This window comes from Anolis sagrei, chromosome 12, assembly GCF_037176765.1.
Source record: "Anolis sagrei isolate rAnoSag1 chromosome 12, rAnoSag1.mat, whole genome shotgun sequence".
Lineage (NCBI taxonomy): Eukaryota > Metazoa > Chordata > Lepidosauria > Squamata > Dactyloidae > Anolis > Anolis sagrei.
Window position 1 is genome coordinate 7,444,509 of NC_090032.1, and position 22,695 is coordinate 7,467,203.

Sequence of the window (22,695 nt, forward strand, 5' to 3'; positions counted from 1 at the left end):
ATTAATAGTCTAGCTTGCTGTCGACCTATGCAGCCCAAAAGTTACATCTATAAAGTAAGAAATATAGGTACCGCTTTATGTTGGGAGGCTCATTAAACTAATTTACATTGCCATAAAACCTTCCAGCAGCGTGCAGAAGAATGAGGAAGAACTCCACCAAAGGACTCGGCGTCACAAGTGGATGGTGAAGCGGCAGCTCCCCCTGTGGCCAGAACCGAGTATACCCTCATGAAGCCGGAAAAGCTGGAATGTTAAATTGCCTCTATGTCTGTCTATATATTTTGTAAGTCTAAATAGCATTGAATTTTTGCCATTAGTATGTGCATTGCAGTCCGCTGCAGGGTGAGAAGGGCGGAATATAAATACTGTAAAGAAATAAATGCACAATCAAAGCACCCCCAACAGATGGCCATCCAGTTTCTGTTTCAAAGCTTCCAAGGAAGGAGCTTCCACCACATTACAAGGCAGAGAGTTCCAATGTTGAACCAGTATGTTCTTCCTAATGTTCAGGTGGAATCTCCTTTCCTGTCATTTGACCGTATTGTTCTTCTTTATGACGGCTTTTCAAATATGTAATGGCAATCGTGTCTCCTCGCAACCTTCTCTTCTACATGACTCTTAACCAAGCCCTGACCAAGTTCGTAGAATCCTAGGGTGCTTCCAGACAGCACCAAATTGTGGGCTTTAGTCAGGGGCACAAATAAAATCAGGACCTAAGAGATTTGGTAAAGATTTTCCCCTAACATTAATGTTCTTTGCTTGCAGGTGAACTATAAATCCCAACAACTACAAATGTCAAAGTCTATTTCCCCCACACTCCACCAGTGTTGACATTTGGGCATATTGAGTATTCATCCCAAGTTTGGTCCAGATCCATCATTCTTTGAGTCCACGGTGCTCTCTAAATGTAGGTGAACTACAACTCCAAAACTCAAGGTCAATGCCAACCAAACCCTCCCAGTATTTTCTGTTGGTCATGGGAGTTCTGTGTGACGAGTTAGGTTCAATTCCATCATTGGTGGAGTTCAGAATGCTCTTTGATTGTAGGTGAACTATAAATCCCAACAACTACAACTCCCAAATATCAAGGTCTATTGTCCCCAAACTCCACCAGTATTCACATTTGGGCATATTGGGGATTTGTGCCAAATTATACATCCTGCAGATCAGACATTACGATTCATAACAGTCGCAAAATGACAGTTGTGAAGTAGCAACGAAAACAATGTTATGGTTGGGGGTCACCACAACATGAGGAACTGTATTAAGGGGTATTAGGAAGATTGAGAACCCTATAGCGACACCCCTGATCCTCCCATTTTTCCTTCTTGTTGTCTCTTTGCTCCATGTCTCTTAATTCTGCCCAAATCCCGTAATTAATTATCCAGGGATTTGGAAAATTTGACAGCTGGATTTCCAGACAGTGTTTGCCAGATTATGTCCAATGCTTTCAATCTGTCGACCTCAATTCTCATTCTGAAACACATACAAACAAATATAGATATGGAAGCTCTTGTTTGAGATGTCTTTCTGTTGTACTTGGATGCAAAGAGGGGTTGTTTTGTGTCAGGAGCAACTTGAGAAACTGCAAGTCGCTCCTGGTGTGAGAGAATTGGCCATTTGCAAGAATGTTGTCCAGGGGATGCCTGGATGTTTCGATGTTTTTCCATCCTTGCGGGAGGCTTTTCTCATGTCCCCGCATGGGGAGCTAGAGCTGACAGAGGGAGCTCATCTGAGCTCTCCCTGGATTCGAACCTGCGACTTATGGGTATCCAGTCTTGCCGGCACAAGGCTTTAACCCATTGCACCACCACTCCTTTTGGCATCTTAGCAAACTCTTCCATGGTGCACAAAGGGGGTTTACTTTTTGTTATATTTTATTATTTTATTTTAATTTTTTTAATTTAATTTTTTTTAAGTTTTTAATTTTTAATTTTTTTAAAAAAATTAAAATTTTATTTTTTTAATTTTTAAAAAATATTTTAAATTTTTTTTTTAAGGTTTTACTTTTTGTAACCTTTTGTTGGGAGACTCCTTTGCCTTAGCTTGACAGTTAAGGGAAGAGAGATGAAGATTTGGAGCAGACTAAAGGAGCGATTTGGAGTAACCTGGAGTCCCGGTTAAACCACTGAGCTGCTGAACTTGCTAACCAAAAGGTCGCAGGTTTGAATCCGGAGAGTGGGGTGAGCTCCCGCTGTCAGCCCCAGCTCCTGCTAACCTAGCAGTTCGAAAACATGCAAATATGAACAGATCAATACGTATTGCTTCAGCGGTAAGGTAGTGGCTGACTAGAAGGTCGGTGGTTCAAATCCGGGGAGCGGAGTGAGCTCCTGCTGTTAGCCCCAGTTTCTGCCAACCTAGCAGTTTGAAAACATGCAAATGCGAGTAGATCAATAGGTATCGCTCCGGCGGTAAGGTAGTGGCTGACCGGAAGGATGGTGGTTCAAATCCGGGAAGCGGAGTGAGCTCCTGCTGTTAGCCCCAGTTTCTGCCAAACTAGCACTTCAAAAACATGCAAATGTGAGTAGATCAATAGGTATCGCTCTGGCGGGAAAGTAAGGACAAATTCTATCAGTGGGGTTCAGAATGCTCTTTGATTGTAGGTGAACTATAAATCCCAGCAACTACAACTCCTAAATGTCAAGGTCTATTCTCCGCAAACTTTACCAGTGTTCAAATTTGGGCATATTGAGTATTCATGCCAAGTTTGGTCCAGGTCTATCATAGTTTGAGTCCACAGGGCTCCCTGGATGTAGGTGAACTACAACTCCAAAACTCAAGGTCAATGCCCACCAAACCCTTCCAGTATTTTCTGTTTGTCGTGGGAGTCCTGTGTGCCAAGATTGATTCAATTCCATCACTGGTGGAGTTCAGAATGCTCTTTGATTGTAGGTGAACTATAAATCCCAGCAACTACAACTCCCAATTGTCAAGGTCTATTTCCCCCAAACTCTACCTGTGTTCACATCTGGGCATATTGAGTATTCATGCCAAGTTTGGTCCAGATCCATCATAGTTTGGATTCTCAGATGTTGGTGAACTACAACTCCAAAAGTCAAGATCAATGCCCACCAAACCCTTCCAGTATTTTCTGTTGGTCATGGAAGTTCTGTGTGCTAAGATTGGTTCAATTCCATCACTGTTGGAGTTCAGAATGCTCTTTGGTTGTAGGTGAACTATAAATCCCAGCAACTACAACTCCCAATTGTCAAGGTCTATTTCCCCCAAACTCTACCAGTGTTCACATTTGGGCATATTGAGCATCTGGCCAAGTTTGGTCCAGATCCATCATTATGTGCTCTCTGGATGTAGGTGAACTATAACTCCAAAACTCAAGGTCAATGTCCACCAAACCTTTCTAGTATTTTCAAAGTCTATTTTCCCCAAACACACATATGGGCATATTGAGGACTCATATGCTCCATACAGTCATGCTGTAAGTTGCTCCATACAATCATGCTGGCCACATGGCCTTGGAGGTGTCTCCATATTGTCATGCTGGCATGACCTTGGAGGTGTCTATGGACAACGCTGGCTCTTTGGCTTAGAAATGGAGATGAGCACCAACCCCCAGAGTCGGACACGACTGGACTTCATGTCAGGGGAAAAACTTTAGAGTTGGAAGAGACCCCAAAGGCCACTCAGCCCAAAACTTCTGCCAGACAGGAACACATAACCAAAGCCCTCCCGACAGATAGCCTTCCAGCATCTGTTTACTTCCATACTCGAGAGTGCTACTTTATATTCCTCTTCCCTTTTTCGATGTGAACCCAATAAGTAGCCAGGAATGCCAGCTTGGAGCCCACCTGCCTGTCCCTCTCTCCCCTTTGGAGCCCACTCCTCCTTTCCTCTTCTCCCTTATTCATGTCTTTCACTCCTTTTCTTTCGGTGCATTCAACACGCTAGCCACCCCTCTGGGCAACGTGCCCGTTTCCCAGGCCCACTGGGTGGTACGACGAAGAATAGAGGAAGGGAGGAGGACAACAGAGGCGGGAAAGAGGGGGTGAAGCAAGCTTAGCCAAGGTTGCCATCTTACCAGCAAACAAACTGGTGCAGACAGATCCCTGGCTTGCCAAAAAACCAGCAGCTGAAACCTTGCAGCCACCGAGATAAAAGGAATCCCTTGGCAATGTTTTGGAGGTCAAGCTGCTCTTTCAAAACATAGGAAAGGAGGCCAGTAAAAAAGAAATATTATTTCTTTTGGCAACTGTTTCCTGAAGCTTTGTGATAATAGAAACATAAGGTTGAGGTTTTCGGGCTGTCTGTCCATGTTCCAGAAGCACTCTCTCCTGACGTTTCACCCACATCTATGGCAGGCATCTTTAGAGGTTGTGAGGTCTGCTGGAAACTAGGGAAATTAGGTTTATATACCTGTGGAATAATGCCCACGGTGGGAGAAAGAACTCTTGTCTGTGAATGTTGCAATTGGCCACCTTGATTGGCATTGAATGGTCTGGCATCTTCAAAGCCTGGCTGCTTCCTGCCTGGGAAAAATCCAGGAATAGGGCTCCACAGTCACCTACAGACCCGCCGCCAGTACATTGATCTTGGAAGACTATCCTACTTGGACAATGAGGGATCGCCTAAGTGGACGTTGTGGAGTGGAGTGGGGAAAATCCTTTGTTGGGAGGTGTTAGGCTGCTAACACCTCCCAACAAAGGATTCCTCCCAGGAAGAACCAGGCTTGGAAGCTGCAAGGCTTGTCTGTTGGAGGCAAATGTGAATGTTGCAATTGTCTGCCTTGCTTAGCATTGAATGGTCTTGCAGTTTCAAAGCCAGGCTGCGTCCTCCCTGGGGGAATCCTTTGTTGGGAGGTGTTAGCTGATTGTTTCCTATCTGAAATTCCAATTTTTGAGTGTTGCTCTTTATTTACTGTCCTGATTTGAGAGTTCAGGGCCAGCTATGACCTCCCAACAAAGCATTCCCCCAGGCAGGAAGCAGCCAGGCTTTGAAGCTGCAAGGCTATTCCATGCTAATCAAGGTGACCAATAGCAACATTCACACTTGCCTCCAACAGACAAGAGTTCTTTCCCCACCCTGGACATTATTCCACAGATATCGAAACCCCACTTGCTAATTTCTAATCCTGGACATCGTTCCACAGGGATTTGGATGCATATATCTATATGAATAAAAATTTAATGTACGTTTGTGGGATTGTCATAACTCAAAAACCACTGGATGAATTGACACCAAATTTGGACACAAGACACCTCTGAGGCCAACGAGTGACCAAACACTGAAAAACACAGCAGAAGAGACTTAAAAAGCCAAAAATAAAAAATACATTACATGCGCAAAACCACATAATAATATTACAATATAATGATATAGTACAATATAGTAATATTTAATACTAATAATATAATATGTTGTATGTATATATGTCTTGTAAGCCACTCCGAGTCCCCTTCGGAATGTCATAAATAAACAAATAAATATATACGCAAACACACATATATATATATACACAAATACACATACCCATATGAACATATATGCACACACAAAACACGTATACACAAACTGGGCCACAGCAATGTATGGCAGGGGACGGTTAGTATAATAATATTACAATATAATGATATAGTACAATATACTAATATTTAATAATGATATTGTACTAGGCTGATAATATAATACAGGGTTAGTCAAAATGCATAGGCCAATAAGCCATTCAATTGAATGGCTTATTGGCCTATGCATTTTGACTAACCCTGTATATTGTATGTATATATATATCTTGTAAGCCGCTCTGAGTCCCCTTCGGGATGAGAAGGGCGGCATATAAATGCCATAAACAAACAAACAAATAAATACAGGGTTAGTCAAAATGCATAGGCCAATAAGCCATTCAATTGAATGGCTTATTGGCCTATGCATTTTGACTAACCCTGTATATACGCAAACACACATATATAAACACATATACACAAACACACACACACATATACACATATATGGACACACAAAACATGCATACACAAACTGGGCTACAGAAATGTGTGGTAGGGGATGGCTAGTATATCTATATATCTACACACACACACACACACACACTGTTTGAAGTAAGTGTGAATGTTGCTATTAGACACCTTGATTAGCATTGAATAGCCTTGCAGCTTCCAAGCCTGGTTCTTTCTGGGGGGAATCAGCCAGGCTTTGAAGCTGCAAGGTCATTCAATGCTAATCAAGCTGGTCAGTCGTAACATTCACACTTGCCTCCAACAGACAAAACTTGCAGCTTCCAAGCCTGGTTCTTCCTGGGGGGAATCCTTTGTTGGGAGGTGTTAGCAGCCAGGCTTGGAAGCTGCAAGGCTCTTCAGTGCTAATCAAGGTGGACAATGGCAACATTCCCACTTGCCTCCGGCAGACAAGAATTCTTTCTCCTACTCTGGACATGATTCCACAGCTATATCAACCCCACTTGCCTAGTTTCCAACAGACCTCACAACCTCTGCCATAGCTGTGGGTGAAACATCAGGAGAGAATGCTTCTGGAAAATGGCCAGGCAGCTTGGAAAACTCACAGCAATTCAGGGCTGAGAATATTTTCCTTTCATTCAAATTCGAGATTTTATAGGAGCCCCTTTGCTCTGAAATAGGAAACAATCCAAATCCCAAAGAAGTTCTTGCGATGCAGCATTTGCGCGCATTGCATGCCGGATCTGCACTTTAATAGTGACATTAAGCCCCAAATCTCCGCATCTCGCTCTTCGGATTCCCATTGACATAATTTCCTAGCCTGGCGAGGGATTCTGAGATACGGATGGATTTGTGGCCTAGTTTGAGATGTCACAAGAGAGAGGAGAGACGTGTGGTATATGCATTTTTTAAGAACACACAGGGACAAGTTAGGTCAACTTTTCTTCCTTTCTCGTAGTGGGCACGCACATGACAAAAACACCGTGGTTTCATGTGTTGTTGAAGGCTTTCATGGCCAGAATCACTGGGTTGCTGTGAGTTTTCCGGGCTGTCTGGCCATGTTCCAAAAGCATTCTCTCCTGATGTTTCACCCACATCTGTCACAGGCATCCTTAGAGGTTGTAAGTTCTGTTGTCGAAGGTTTTCATGGTTGGAATCACTGGGTTGCTGTGAGTTTTCTGGGCTGTCTGGCCATGTTCCAGAAGCATTCTCTCCTGACGTTTCACCCACATCTATGGCAGGCATCCTCAGAGGTTGTGAGGTCTGTTGGAAACTAGGCAAGTGAGGTTAATATATCTGTGGAATAATGTACAGGGTTGGAGAAAGAAGTCTTGTCTGCTTGAGGCAAGTAAGAATGTTGCCATTGTCCGCCTTGATTAGCATTGAAGAGCCTTGCAGATTCCAAGCCATGCTGCTAACACCTCCCAACAAATGATTCCTCCCAGGAAGAACCAAACTTGGAAGCTGCAAGGCTTGTCTGTTGGAGGCAAGTGTGAATGTTGCAAGTGGCTGCCTTGCTTAGGATTGAATGGTCTTGCAGTTTCAAAGCCTGGCTGCTAATACCTCCCAACAAAGGATTCCCACCAGGAAGAACCAGGTTTGGGAGCTGCAAGGCTTGTCTGTTGGAGGTAAGTGTGAATGTTGCAACTGGCCGCCTTGCTTAACACTGAACGGTCTTGCAGTTTCAAACCCTGGCTGCTTCCTGCCTGGGGAATCCTTTGTTCGGAGGTGTTAGCTGGCTCGGATAATTTCCTATCTGGAATCCCCACATCTATGACAGGCATCCTCAGAGGTTGTGAGGTCTGCTGGAAACTAGGCAAGTGAGGTTAATATATCTGTGGAATAATGTCCAGGGTGGGAGAAAGAACCCTTGTCTGCTTGAGACAAGTGGGAATGTTGCCCTTGTCCACCTTGATTAGCATTGAAGAGCCTTGCAGCTTCCAAGCCTGGCTGCTAACACCTCCCAACAAAGGATTCCTCCCAGGAAGAACCAGGCTTGGAAGCTGCAAGGTTTATCTGTTGGAAGCAAGTGTAAATGTTGCAATTGGCTGCCTTGATTAGCACTGAATGGTCTTGCAGCTTCAAAGCCTGGCTGCTTCCTGCCTGGGAGAGTCCTTTTTTTAAATCAGTTTTTAATTAGTTTTTCTTTTAATCATTACATGTAGCCCGCCCATTGTCACTGTGATTGTGTTTATTGAAATTTTATATTGTTATGCATTCATATGTTTTATGTAATCATGATGTTGTTTATTGTTTGTGTTTTCATTTTCGGTTTTATTTTGCTGTAATTTGTTGTTTGGGCTTCGCCTCATGTAAGCCGCCCTGAGTCCCCATTGGGGAGATGGTGACGGGGTATAAATAAATATTATTATTATTATTATTATTATTACTATTAGGTTGCTGTAAGTTTGCAACAAGCTGTAAGCCTTTGACAATACATTATAATTATTATTATTATTATTATTGGGATATGTTAGCTGGACCTAATTGTTTCATGTCTGGAATTCCGCTATTTTTTTTAGTGTTGCTCTTCATTTACTCTTCTGATTTTAGAGTTCAGGGCCAGGTGGAATCCACTCCAGGTTTTCAAGGATCTCTCCAAGGTGCTGAAGTTCTTCCTCATGTTTAGGTAGAAATCTCTTTCCCTGTGATTTTCCCTCTTCTTCTTGAATGGCTTTGCCCAGAACTGGACACAGGATTATTATTCCAGGTCTGACCAAAGCAGAAGGGAGTGGGACTATGTCTTCTCTCAATCTGGACACTATAGTCCTATTGATGCAGCCTAGAATCGCATTGGTTTTCTTAGTTGCCACATCATACTCTTGGCTAGATACCTTTGCCATGGACTATTTCCAAGCCAAGTGTCACCCATCCTTTATCTGTGAATTTTATTTTGATTGCAAAAGTGTTTTCAACGATCTGGAGAACAAGCCCTATGAGGAGCGGCTTAAAGAGCTGGGCATGTTTAGCCTGCAGAAGAAAACGTTGAGAGGAGATATCCTCATGTATGAATATGTGAAAGGATGTCCTAAGGAAACAAAGAGTTGGAGCAATGTGTTCGAATAACAGGCAAAGCGATTCCACCTGGACATTAGGAAGAACTTCCTGACTGCTAAAAGTGCAACTTTCTCCAGACCCTTGACTATCAAGCAAAAAGTAGGTGCTAGAAATAAGATCATGTGAAGGCTGACTGGCACAACCTGGGGATCACAACTAGACACAGTGAAGGCATCGGCCTTGCGCTTTGCTACTCTGCTGCTGAATACGCATGCCCAGTGTGGATGTAAACAGTGGATGTAGCCTGCTCCCTCCTTAATATGACTTCCCTTCACCTCTTGATCCATGGCCCTTATCATGTCTCCTCTCTGCCTTCTCTTCTGCAGGCTAAACATGCCCCGCTCTTTAAGCCGCTCCTCATAGGGCTTGTTCTCCAGACCTTTGATCATTTGAGTCGCCATCCTCTGGACATATTCCAGCTTGTCAACATCTCCCTGCAATGCAGTGCCCAGAATTGGACACAGTATGATTCCTGGTAAAATGGTCTGACCAAGGCAGAATAGACAGGGAGCATGAATAATAATAATAATAATAATAATAATTCATATCCTCAGCTGTTTCAAGAAAATCGCACAGACAGACTAGTACAAGTACCACCAGCCAGCAGCAAAGAATTGGTGGGATCGTAAACCCGCAAAGGTCGTGGAAAATGAACATGCAAAAATCCTGTGGGACATTCGAATCCAGGCTGACAAAGTTTTGGAACCCAATACACCAGACATCACGATTGTGGAAAAGAAAAAAGTCTGGATTATGGATGTCGCCATACCGGGTGACAGTCGCATTGAGGAAAAGCAACAGGAAAAACTCAGCCACTATCAAGACCTCAAAATCGAACGGCAAAGGCTCTGGCAGCAACCAGTCCAGGTGGTCCCAATGGTCATCGGCACACTGGGTGCCGTGCCAAAAGATCTCAGCCGGCATTTGGAAAAAATAAACATTGACAAAATCACGATCCGTCAACTGCAAAAGGCCACCTTACTTGGATCTACGTGCATCATTCAAAAATACATCACACAGTCCTAGACGCTTGGGAAATGTTCGACTTGTGATACAAAATCCAGCATAGAGATCTTGTTTGCTGTGACATACAGTTCTTTTTGTGTCAGTAAAATAATAATAATAACAACAACGACGTTACAGAAAATGAGCACGTCAAATTACTCTGGGACTTCCGAATTCAGACAGACAGTGTTTTGGAGCACAATACTGCCTTCATGATTGTGTTAAAGAACAAAGTATGTATTGTCGATGTTGCAATCTCAGGCGACAGCAGGACTGAAGAGAAACAACTGGAAATGCTGACACGATATGAGGATTTAAAGATCAAATTGCAGACTCTGGCACAAGCCAGTCAAGGTGGCCCCAGTGGTGATTGGCACACTGGGTGTAGTGCCTAAAGACCTTGGCCTGCACTTAAACACAATCGGCGCTGACAACATTACAGTCTGTCAGCTACAGAAGGCCACCTTACTGGGATCTGCACACACTCCTAGACACTTGGGAAGTGTCTGATCGAATACAACAGCCAGCAGAATGATCTTGTTTGCTGTGAACTCATCTTGTTGTGTAAATAATAATAATAATAATAATAATAATAATAATAATAATAATAATAATATTTTCAGCTGCAAAAGGCCACTCTACTGGAACCCGCATGCATTATTTGTCGATACATCACACAGTCAATACACTTGGGAAGTCCTGTCTCCAAACTTGATGATCGTGCCTTCTAACCCTTCCTCTAAGTCATAAATAAAGCTTGTGAACAGAACCGGGCCCATAACCCTACTTATGGCACTCCACTTGTCACTTCTTTCCAGGATGAAGAGGAAGCATTGGGGAGAATCATCCTTTGGGTTCGTTCGCTTAACCAATTACAGATCCACCTAACTTTGGACTAGTTTGTCTTGGATATCTTTCTCTTTTAATCTAGGACTCTCTGCACAACTTAAATAGACAAATGTTGCAAACTGTTTCCCAAAAAGGGGAAGAAGTTTGAGTTTGGTCTCAGGCCAATGTTTCCAAATCCACCAGTCATGTCCAATCAGATGCCTGGGAGTCGAGAAGCATTGTGACCTGGTGCTCAAAAAGATTTGTTGTTTTCTTAATACTTCACGACGAGGGGACGACACTCCTTCTGAACCGATTTCAGAGCCATTCGGTCGAGAAAAACATGCAATGCAAGGCTATCTTAAGAAAAAGCAATGATAATTTCCTCCGTCTCTCCATCTCGGACCACCCTCTCCGTCTAATTCCTTCCAGCAATTAATCTCTATTCAGCCAAGCCGGGCAGCTGCCATTCGTTTCCTAAGACATTCCTGAGAAAGCAAAGCCATCTTTTTCCTTGCCAATTGGGATACGAGCTGGTTTTTGTTTCCTGAGGAATTTTCTTCCAGTTTTCAAAGCAAATTCCTCCCTTTTCCCCACTTCCCTAGATTATAAGAAGATGAAGATGGGAAACCGATCTCCATATTAAAGCCAGATTCCTATGCAAATCTGCTGGAGAAAATCCAGAAACTGTGTAGAAACTGTTGTCAACTTTTCGCTCCTCCTTCCAAGTAAAAGATGGCTCTCGGGGTATGAGTCTGGGAGAGAAGGAAGCCGAATAGCAAAGCATAATGCAATGCAACTGGAAAACAACCCATTTTGGGGCACCACAATTAAAGGGAGATGTTGGCTCGAAGCTGGAATGTGTCCAGAGGAGGGCAACAGCTGGAGCTGTTAGAGGGAGCTCATTCACACTCTATCCGGATTTGAACCTGTGACCTGTCGGTCTTCAGTCTTGCCAGCACAGGGGTTTAACCCATTGCGCCACCGGGGAATCCAACATGATGAAAGATCTTCCACACTGGGCATGCATACTCAGCAGCAGAGTAGCAAAGCGCAAGGGCAGATATCTTCATTGTGTCTGGTTGTGATCCCCAGGTTGTGCCAGTCAGCTTTCGTATGATATTGTTTCTAGCACCCACTTTTTGCTGATATCCGAACAGAGGGTGGTCCTTTCACTATTGGCTGCTACTTCCCGGTGGATGTCAGGTGGTGCAATACCGGTTAAACAGTATCATTTCTCCAATGGTGTTGGGCATAGACATCCTGTGACAATGTGGCATGTCTCATTCAGAGCCACATCCACTGTTTGAATGTGGTGTGACGTATTCCACACTGGGCATGTGTATTCAGTAGCAGAGAAGCAAAGCGCAAGGGCAGATGTCTTCACTGTGTCTGGTTGTGATCCCCAGGTTGTGCCAGTCAGCTTTCATATGATATTGTTTCTAGCACCCACTTTTTGCTGTATAGTCAAGCACTGTTTCTTGTAAGTCAGAGCACGGTTCAGAGTGACTCCCAGGTATGTTGGTGTGCTGCAGTGCTTCAGTGGAATTCCTTCCCAAGTCATCCTCAGAGCTCGAGATGCTTGTCTGTTCTTAAGATGAGAAGCACACATCTATGTTTTCAATAGATTAGGAATCAGCTGGTTTTCCCTGTAATAGGAAGTAAGAGCACCTAAAGCTTCAGAGAGCTTCTCTTCAACCATTTCAAAGCTCCCTGCTTGAGTGGTGATGGCATGATCATCAGCATAGATGGAACTCTCTGTCCTTTCTGGTTTTCCCTGTAACAGGCAGTAAGAGCACCTAAAGCAGCGATTCTCAACCTGGGGTCCCCAGATGTTTTTGGCCAACAACTCCCAGAAATCCCAGCCATTTTACCAGCTGTCAGGATGTCGGGGAGTTGAAGGCCCAAAACATCTGGGGACCCCAGGTTGAGAACCACTGACCTAAAGCTTCAGAGAGCGTCTCTTCAACCATTTCGAAACTCCCTGCTTGACTGGTGATGGCATGATCATCAGCATAGATGAAACTCTCCCTATTCCTTCTGATTTCCCCTGTAATAGGCAGTAAGAGCACCTAAAGCTTCAGAGAGCTTCTCTTCAACCATTTCGAAGCTCCCTGTTTGAGTGGTGATGGCATGATCGTCAGCATAGATGAAACTCTTTGTCCCTTCTGGTTTCCCCTGTATTAGGCAGTAAGAGCACCTAAAGCTTCAGAGACCTTCTCTTCAACCATTTTGAGGCTTCCTGCTTGAGCGGTGATGGCACGATCATCAGCATAGATAAGCTCTCTGTCCCTTCTGGTAGTGGCTAATCATTTGTGTAAATGTTAAACACTGATGAAGCAAGTACACTCCCTTGAGCCAGGCCATTCTTTTGTTTCCACCATCTGCTTCTCCGGCCCTGGAACTCAACAAAAAAGCTACTGTTTTGTAGCAGATTTCCTATGAAGATTTTCTATGAAGTGAAATCTGCTACTGTTTTGTAGCAGATTTCCTATGAAGTGGTCGTCCTTTGTGATATTATATTATATGGCATCCAATGACATTTGAATATCTTGCCTAGTTCCTTTATAGCTGGCTTCCCAAGTCGTCGCCTTTCTTGACTATTGGGATGAACGACTCGCCGTAATAAACCTTTGATTCTTGATCAGGGTGTTGGATTTCACAATCCCTGGCCTCCTCCTTGCAAAACCACCCTGGCGAATGGGCTGTTGCCAACAATAACATGTAGGATGTGTGATTATGGAATTGGTACACACAGACTGTTTCTCGTAAAACGAATCCCTATCTGTGTGCCAACAGCCGGGTTTTTGCTGCAACATATGGGCATCTAGCCCTTCCCTACATCCCTTGCAACCCAAGCAAATGACTTCATTACCGGACATTTGTCATCGGACCAAGAGGTTTGTTGACATGCAGGAAGAATGACAAAGCAGACATTATGATCTTGGCCGTCTTTTGTACTATACATTGCACATTGGCTCTCAATTACGTGGGCATTCTCGCAGCACAGCCGCAATTTGTTTTCAAGTGGCTTCTTTCGGCAAAATTATGCATTACATAACGGGCATGGAAAAAAATGTAATTCAGTTGCAACTCCTATCAACAAAGCACGCCTCTTGCTGAACATATGCATACAAAATCTGGAATCCACACATGGAGAATTGCATATCAATTGAATTAGAATGATGAGCTTTCTGGGACTTGTAGCACAGGCTCAGTACTTAGTTATTAAGAGGGAAAAGGAACATGAAACCCAGCAGAGCTGCCAAAACAGCTCTGCTGGGTTTCAATACGGAGACAAAAACCCCAAGGAGTTGGGTTGCTGTGAGTTTTCTGGTGAGTGATCCAGATGTAGAAAGACCAACCCATGTTGGCTGACTGACATCCTTCCCCTGCCTTTGCATAAGAAAAAAAGGATCTCCGTTTTAGTTTTTGGGGTAACAGCCAATTTTTCTTTTCCGGACATTCCTTGAAGTTCCTTTTTCCAGTAAGTGTTTGGGGTTGTTTTTTTTAATAAAATGAAAGCAGATTCTAAATTTACTCTCACACACACTGAATGACAAACCACACTTCAATTTTCATTTTCCGATTGCAAAAGATGGAAAAGATTGGTAGTAAGAACCAAGGCAATAGTAACCTCTTCTGGCATATAGATAGATGGATAGATAGATAGTTAGATGGATGGATCGATCAAGATAGATAGATAGATAGATAAGTAGGTAGGTAGATGGGTGGGTGAATAAGTAGGTAGGTAGGTAGGTAGGTAGATGGGTGGATGGACGGACGGACGGACAGACAGACAGATAGATGGGTGGATTTAGGTGGATGGATAGGTAGGTAGATGGGTGGATGAATAGATAGATAGGTAGATGGGTTGATGGGTGAGTGGACGGATAAATGGATAGATAGGTAGGTAGGTAGGTAGAGAGAGATAGGTAGGTAGGTAGGTAGGTAGATGGGTTGATGGGTGAATAGATGGATAGATGGGTAGGTAGGTAGGTAGATGGGTAGATAGATTAGATAGATTAGATAGATAGATAGATAGATAGATAGATAGATAGATAGATAAGTAGGTAGGTGGGTTGATGGGTGAATGGATGGATGGATAGATAGATAGATAGATAGATAGATAGATAGATAGATAGACAGACAGACAGACAAACGGGTGGGTGGATGGATGGGTAGGTAGGTAGGTAGGTAGGTAGATGGGTCGATGGATGGATAGACAGATAGGTAGGCAGGTAGATAGATGGGCAGATATATATAGATGGGCAGATAGATATATAGATTAGATTATCTATCTAATCTAGCTAGACAGACAGACAGACGGGTCGATGGATGGATGGATAGATAGGTAGGTAGATGGGTGGATGGATGGCTAGAAATAGATAGGTAGGTAAGTAGGTAGATGGGTCAATGGATGGGTAGAGATAGATAGATAGATAGATAGATAGATAGATAAGTAGGTAGATGGGTCGATGGATGGATGGATAGACAGACAGATAGATAGATAAGTAGATAGGTAGGTAGATAGATGGATGAATGAATGTATGAGTGGATGGATGGATGGATAGAATTGATAGATAGATAGATAGATAGATAGATAGATAGATAGATAGATAGATAGGTAGGTAGGTAGGTAGATAGGTAGGTAGGTAGGTAGATGGGTTGATGGGTGAATGAATGTATGAATGGATGGACGGATGGATAGAAAGGATAGATGGATGGATGGATAGGTAGGTAGGTAGGTAGGTAGATAGGTTGATGGGTGGATGGATGGATGGATGGATGGATAGATAGATAGATAGATAGATAGATAGATAGATAGATAGATAGATAGAGATAGATAGAGGGGGTGGGGGCGGGAAAGATAGGTAGGTAGATGGCTGGATGGATAGGTAGGGAGGGAGGTAGATGAGTGGATGGATAGATAGACAGATAGATAAGCAGGTAGATGAGCGGATGGATAGGCAGGTAAGTAGGTAGGTGGATGGAAAGATAGATAGGTTTGGAGTAGTCTTGAGAGTATTGGGATTATGATTTTGGAAGACCAGGTTTTGAATTCTAAGGAATGAAAGCCAACTGGACGACCTTTGTGAAGTCACACTCTCTCAGCCTCAGAGGAAGGGGTTCTCTTTCTCGCTATACCTCCACAGAAAGGCAAGTTGATGGCCAAGACCCCAGCAAAGAGCCAAGGAGAGCTTGCGGAATGCCTTCTTCTCCTTTTCATTCCAGTAGCGTGAATCTTTCCCCAGTCATAAGCGGAGAGAGAGAGAAAGAGAGGCGGGGAAGGGGGCGACCTCCGCGCATCCCTCTCTGGATTTGGAACCAATTATTTCCTTTTCACGCCGCGTACCTGCTCCCCACCCCTTGACGCCCCTTGAGATAACCTGGCCCCCAGCCAGAGATGGGGTGGGGAAGTGGGTTAATCAGGAGTCAGTGGGAAACGGCAAACACAAATCATCTCCATGATTAAATCATACTCGGCTAATTGTAAATATCCTGCTTTAATTTATTGGAGAGCCTTGGCGCTCGGCTGGCAAGTTCCAGAACACTCCCGGCTCAGAGGAAAATAATACTCCCAGCGGGGAAATGAAAAACTCCCTACGGACTGAGGCTTTGTGCAAATTCTTTGGCTCCCACAGAGTAATGGGCTTCGTAAAGGTTTGGAGCAGCCTTGCCATCTTCCCCACGGAGAGCGGAAAAGTCGAAAGCAACAGTTTTCCAGAAGAGTTCATGCCCAAAACAAAACAAATGTTGAACCAGACCCAAGGAGGCCTTTCCAACCCAACTGAGTATGTATTCCCATAGTATTCAATTAGTCGTAGGTACTGGGATGTATAGTTCACCTGCAATCAGTGAGCACTCTGAACTCCACCAAAGATGGAATTGGACCAACTTGGCTCACAGAGCCCCCATGACTAGCAAAAAATATTGGAGGTCTTCGGAAAAAATTCACCTTGATTTGGGGGAGTTGTAGTTCACCTGTATCCAGTGAACACTGTGAACCCGAACACCGATGGATCTGGACCAAACTTGGCACACAGACCTGATATGCAGGAATTTGATTACTCGAGGGGTTTAGGGGGAATTGACCTTTCTTTCTGGGAGTCGTAGTTCACTGACAACCAGAGAAACTGTGACCTCCACCAACGATGGACCTGGACCAAACTTGGCACACAGACCTGATATACCGGAATTTGATTACTGGAGGGGTTTAGGGGGAACTGACCTTCCTTTCTGGGAGTTGTAGTTCATTGACAACCAGAGAAACTGTGACCTCCACCAACGATGGACCTGGACCAAACTTGGCACACAGACCTAATATGCCGGAATTTGATTACTGGAGGGGTTTAGGGGGAACTGACCTTTCTTTCTGGGAGTTGTAGTTCACCCACAACCAGAGAAACTGTGATCTCCACCAATAATGGACCTGGACCAAATTTGGCACACAACCCCCCCCCCCCCCCATGACTAACTCAACCTACTGGAGGGGTTTGAGGAGACTCACTCACCATTGTGGGAGTTGTAGTTTACCCTCCAGCTAGAGAACACACTGAACCCTACCAATGATGCATCTAGAGCAAACCTACCCAACATAACAAACTTTAATAACTGATTGAGTTTTTCAGGTTTAACCTAGCATAGTGGGAGTTGTAGTTCACCCACAACCTTATGCATTCTGTACAATTTGACTTTTTCAAATAACCCAGGCAACACCAAGTACCCAAGCTGGTCATAGAATAATAGAGTTGGAAGAGGCCACATGGGCCATCTAATTCAACCCCAGGCCATCTAGGAAAAGCACAATCAAAGCACCCCTGGCAGATAGCCATCCAGCCTCCAAGGAAGTCATGTGGAATAGGAAGGGAGCTTGTTTCTTGCTGCTCTAGAGCCTAGGACAAGGTTCAAATGGCAAGGAGAGAATACTATGTCCAATTCTGGGAACCACTGTTCAAGGAGGATACCGACAAGTTGGAATACGTCCAGAGAAGAGTGAGCAAAGTGGTCAAAGTCCTGGAAACAGGAATCCCTTTGAATAATAGTTTCAGGAGTTGGGTATGTTTTGATCTTGGAGAAGGGAAGGTGAAAAGGGGACAAGATGTAAAACCAGCCAGCTAGCTATTTGCGCAATCTGGAAAGGGGTATTCAGCTAATAATAATACCTATAATGATGATGATGATGATGATGATGATGATGAGAATAATAATAATAATAATATCGAACAGCAAAGACTGGCACAAGCCCAGTGGTGATCAGCACACTGGGTGCAGTGCCTAAAGACCTTGGCATGCACTTAAAAACAATTGGTGCTGACACAATTACCATCTGTCAGCTGCAAAAGGCCACTCTACACATTAGTTGCCGATACATCACACAGTCCTAGACACTTGGGAAGTGTCCAACATGTGATTGAATACAAAAGCCAGCATAGTGATCTTGTTTCCCAAGTACTAATCTTGTTGTGTATTTAATAAAAATAATAATAAACATCACACAGTCCTAGACGCTTGGGAAGTGTTCGACTTGTGATTTTGTGATACAAAATCCAGCATATATATCTCATTTGCTGTGACATACTGTGTTTTTGTGTCAGTAAAATAACAACAACAACAAAAACAACAAGGATTTAAAGATCGAACTGCAAAGACTCTGGCACAAACCAGTCAAGGTGGTCCCAGTGGTGATCAGCACACTGGGTGCGGTGCCTAAAGACCTTGGCCTGCACTTAAAACAATTGGCGCTGATACAATTACCATCTGTCAGCTGCAAAAGGCCACCCTACACATTAGTTGCCGATATATCACATAGTCCTAGACACTTGGAAAGCATCCGACATGTGATTGAATACAAAATCCAGCATAGTATTCTTGTTTCTTGTGTACTAATCTTGTTATGTATCAAATAATAATAATAATAATAATAATAATAATAATAATAATAATCACACAGTCCTAGAAGCTTGGGAAGTGTTCAACTTGTGATTTTGTGATATGAAATCCAGCATATATATCTCATTTGCTGTGACATGCTGTGTTTTTGTGTCAGTAAATAATAATGATAATAATAATAATAGGTATTCAGCTTATTATTATTATGCCGCAAATAACAACAACAACAACAGCAAACCAGTAAAGATGGTCCCAGTGATGATCGGCACACTGAGTACAGTGCCTAAAGACCCTGGCCTGCACTTAAACACAATCAGCGCTGACAAAATTACCATCTGCCAGCCGCAGAAGGCCGCCTTACTGGGATCTGCACACGTTATTCGCCGATACATCACACAGTCCTAGACACAGTCCTAGACACTCGGGAAGTGTCCAACGTGTCATCCAATACAACAGCCAGTAGAACAACGTGTCATCCAATACAACAGCCACTCACCTTATTGTGTATCAAATAATACTACTACTACTACTACTACTACTAATAATAATAATAATAATAATAATAAATCACACAGTCCTAGACGCTTGGGGGGTGTTCGACTTGTGATTTTGTGATATGAAATCCAGCATATAGATCTCATTTGCTGTGACATACTGTGTTTTTGTGTCAGTAAAATAATAATAATAATAATAATAATAATAATGGGTATTCAGCTTATTATTATTATTATTATTATTCTGCCGCAAATTCTGCAAATATAGGTGTGGGTCTCTATAATTAAATTTCAGCAAGGGAGATGGACGGATGCAGCAAAAGTGGGGCAGGCTATATACAGCTGCATGCCTGGCTGACAGATGGCATGGGTGAAGAGTTGCATTGAAGCCACAAGGCCTGGGATTTGCAACCTCTCGCTCTCTTCTTTCTCCTTCCCTTCTCGCCACATGTGAAGCTTTTGCGGAGAAGGGCTGCACATCACACAGCTGTTGACACTTACAAGCCCATCCGCCCCGCCTTGACTCCAAACTACATTTGTGGAGCAATAAAGAAAACGGCTGTAACCACCAAATCGGGATGTTCTGGGTTGGCTGAAAACTTTGCAATGGTATCAGGACGCTGCCGCCTGTGCACTGATTTGGAACTTGACTCTATTCTATGAGTGCAATAAAAAACATATATAGAGTTGGAAGAGACCACATGGGCCATCTAGTCCAACCCCCATCAATGCACCATCAATGCACCCCTGACAGATGGCCACCCAGCCTCTGTTTAAAAGTTTCCAAGGAAGGAGCTTCCACTGAACTCGGAGGCAGAGAGTTCCACTGCTAAACAGTTCTTTGTGTGTTTATACATCGCTTTGCAATGTCTGGTGGGGTGTCCATCTCCAGAAAAGCAGACTGATCTTCATTTTGCAGTAACAACTGTTAATTGGAGATGATTTGCAGAGGAGCAAATTGTCTGGGCACAATACTATTCAACATCTTTATGAATGGCTTATGTGAAGGTTTAGAGAGCATATTATATTATTATATTAATAATAATAATAATAATAATAAATTATTATTATTATGTAACCCGGAGGTGCACTGGGTTAAATCACTGAGCTACTGAACTTGCTGATCAAAAGTTCACAGGTTCAAATCTAGGGAGCAACATGAGCTCCCGCTGTTAGCCCTAGCTTCTGCCAACCTAGCAGTTCAAAAACATACAAATGTAAGTAGATGGTACCCAGGATGCTGACGCTGGTTGCGGAAACAGAGTGTCGACTTCTTCTGTGACGGCTTCAGAAAACCAATTGTTTGGTGATCTGTGCACGATGGGTACCCAGGATGCTGACGCTGGTTGCGGAAACAGAGTGTCGACTTCTTCTGTGACGGCTTCAGAAAACTTGTTCATCGTTGGCAGAAATGTATCCAATTGTCCGGTGATTATGTGGAAAAGTGAATAGTGGGTCACATTATTGCTTTGCTTGGCTATCGGAAGATCTGTGCACAATGGGTACCCAGGATGCTGACGCTGGTTGCAGAAAGAGAGTGTTGACTTCTTCTGTGACGGCTTCAGAAAACTTGTTCATCGTTGGCAGAAATGTATCCAATTGTCCAGTGATTACTCTTCATTCAACCCTCGTAGAAAGACCTTCAGTCTGGTCTCTTTGGCTCCGGCCACTGTTGGGAACTTCTATGGAAGCAGATGAGACCAAATTCTTTGGCTTCGGTGCTAGGTAAACATCATGCCATGTTGAAGCCAGAGGCAACTCTACCTTGCATTGCCATAAATGTGAGAACGAGGACTCGTTTTCGAGATGGACGGAGGGCGCCGCACAAGAGGAAGTGGCCGCCCACGCAAGCCAAGGGAGATGTTTGGAAGCCTCTGCCGGGCCAATTTATGTCTCATATGCAAAATGGCTCATCCATATGCATGAGGGTGTTGTTCATTCATGAAAATATGCTGCTCCGGCGCACAAAGGAGCCGAACGAACGGCAAGGGAAGGAGGAACTGGTGGGGAAAGAGAAGAGAACGGCAAGAGCCATTATTTCTCCCTCCGTCCTGCCAAGAATATTTTCTCACAGACTCAGGGGGTGGGAAAAGGGGAGGTTTGTTTCGTCGAGCTAATTGGGTACAACAGTCGCCTTTCCTTCCTGGAATCATAAGAAACGTACACTAGCATTAATATCTGGGGATGGAACCAGCCAAAGGTTTCCAAAATGCCATTTTTGGACATGGGTGCGATCCAGGAGCCTGTCCCCAAATGGCTCCACAACCTGCATGTCCCTCCACGGCACAATGTTCATTCATTGCGAGGCACAGCCCTTGCCTCCAATGCCAGCCTCGTGTCACTGCAACCCTGTAGTTGCCCTCCAACAAAATAATATTTTGTCATTTGGGAGTTGTAGTTGCTGGGATTTATAGTTCACCCACAATCAAAGAGCATTCCAAACCCCACCAATGATAGATTTGGGACAAATTTGGCACACAGAACTCCAACAACCAACAGAAAATATTGGAAAGGTTTTGTGGGCATTGACCTTGAGTTTTGGAGTTGTAGTTCACCTACATCCAGAGAGCACTGTGAACTCAAACAATGATGGATCTGGACCAAACTTGGCCAAGATACTCAGTATGCTCAAATGTGAACACCGGTGGAGTTTCGGGTTGTTGTTGTTGTTATGTTTTTGGTTGTTTATTATGATGTTTATTTATACACTGCTTTTCTCTCCAGGGTATAAATAAACATCATAATAAAAAATGGAGCCCTCGGTGGTGCAGTGGGTTAAACCCCTGTGCCGGGAGGACTGAAGACCGACAGGTCGCAGTTTCAAATCCAGGGAGAGGCGGATGAGCTCCCTCTATCAGCTCCAGCTCCTCATGCAGTGACATGAGAGAAGCCTCCCACAAGGATGATAAAATCATCAAATCATCCGGGCGTCCCCTGGGCAACATCCTTGCAGGCGGCCAATTCTCTCACACCAGAAGCGACTTGCAGTTTCTCAAGTTTCTCCTGACACGACAAATAATAATAATAATAATAATAATAATAATAATAAACAACCAAAACATAATAATAATAATAATGTTGGCAGCAGCTGGAGCCCCCAGGGGCGCAGCAGATTAAACCAGAGCTGCTGAACTTGCTGACCAAAAGGTCAGTGGTTTGAATCCAGGGAGCCAGGTGAGCTCCTGCTGTTGCTGTTAGACCCAGCTGCTGCCAACATCCCAACAATAGATTTCCCCCAGGTAGGAAGCAACCAGGCTTTGAAGCTGCAAAGCTATTCAATGCTAATCAATGTGCCTTTGACGACAAGAGTTCTTTCTCCCATCCTGGACATTATTCCACGGATATATAAACCCCATTTTCCTAGTTTCAAACAGACTCCACAACCTCTGAGTATGCCTTCCATAGATGCAAGCAAAACGTCAGGAGAGAATGCTTCTGAGCATGGACAGACAGCCCAAACAACTTACACAACCTAGTGATTCTGGCCATGAAAG

General features: G+C 43.8%; 1 protein-coding gene across 1 annotated transcript in view; it reads right to left on the minus strand.

Moving 5' to 3' along the window:
* PEA15 (proliferation and apoptosis adaptor protein 15) overlaps positions 1 to 22,695 on the minus strand; it is a 76,837-nt gene that overhangs the window by 24,187 nt on the left and 29,955 nt on the right. The gene's annotated exons all lie outside the window — the stretch shown is intronic.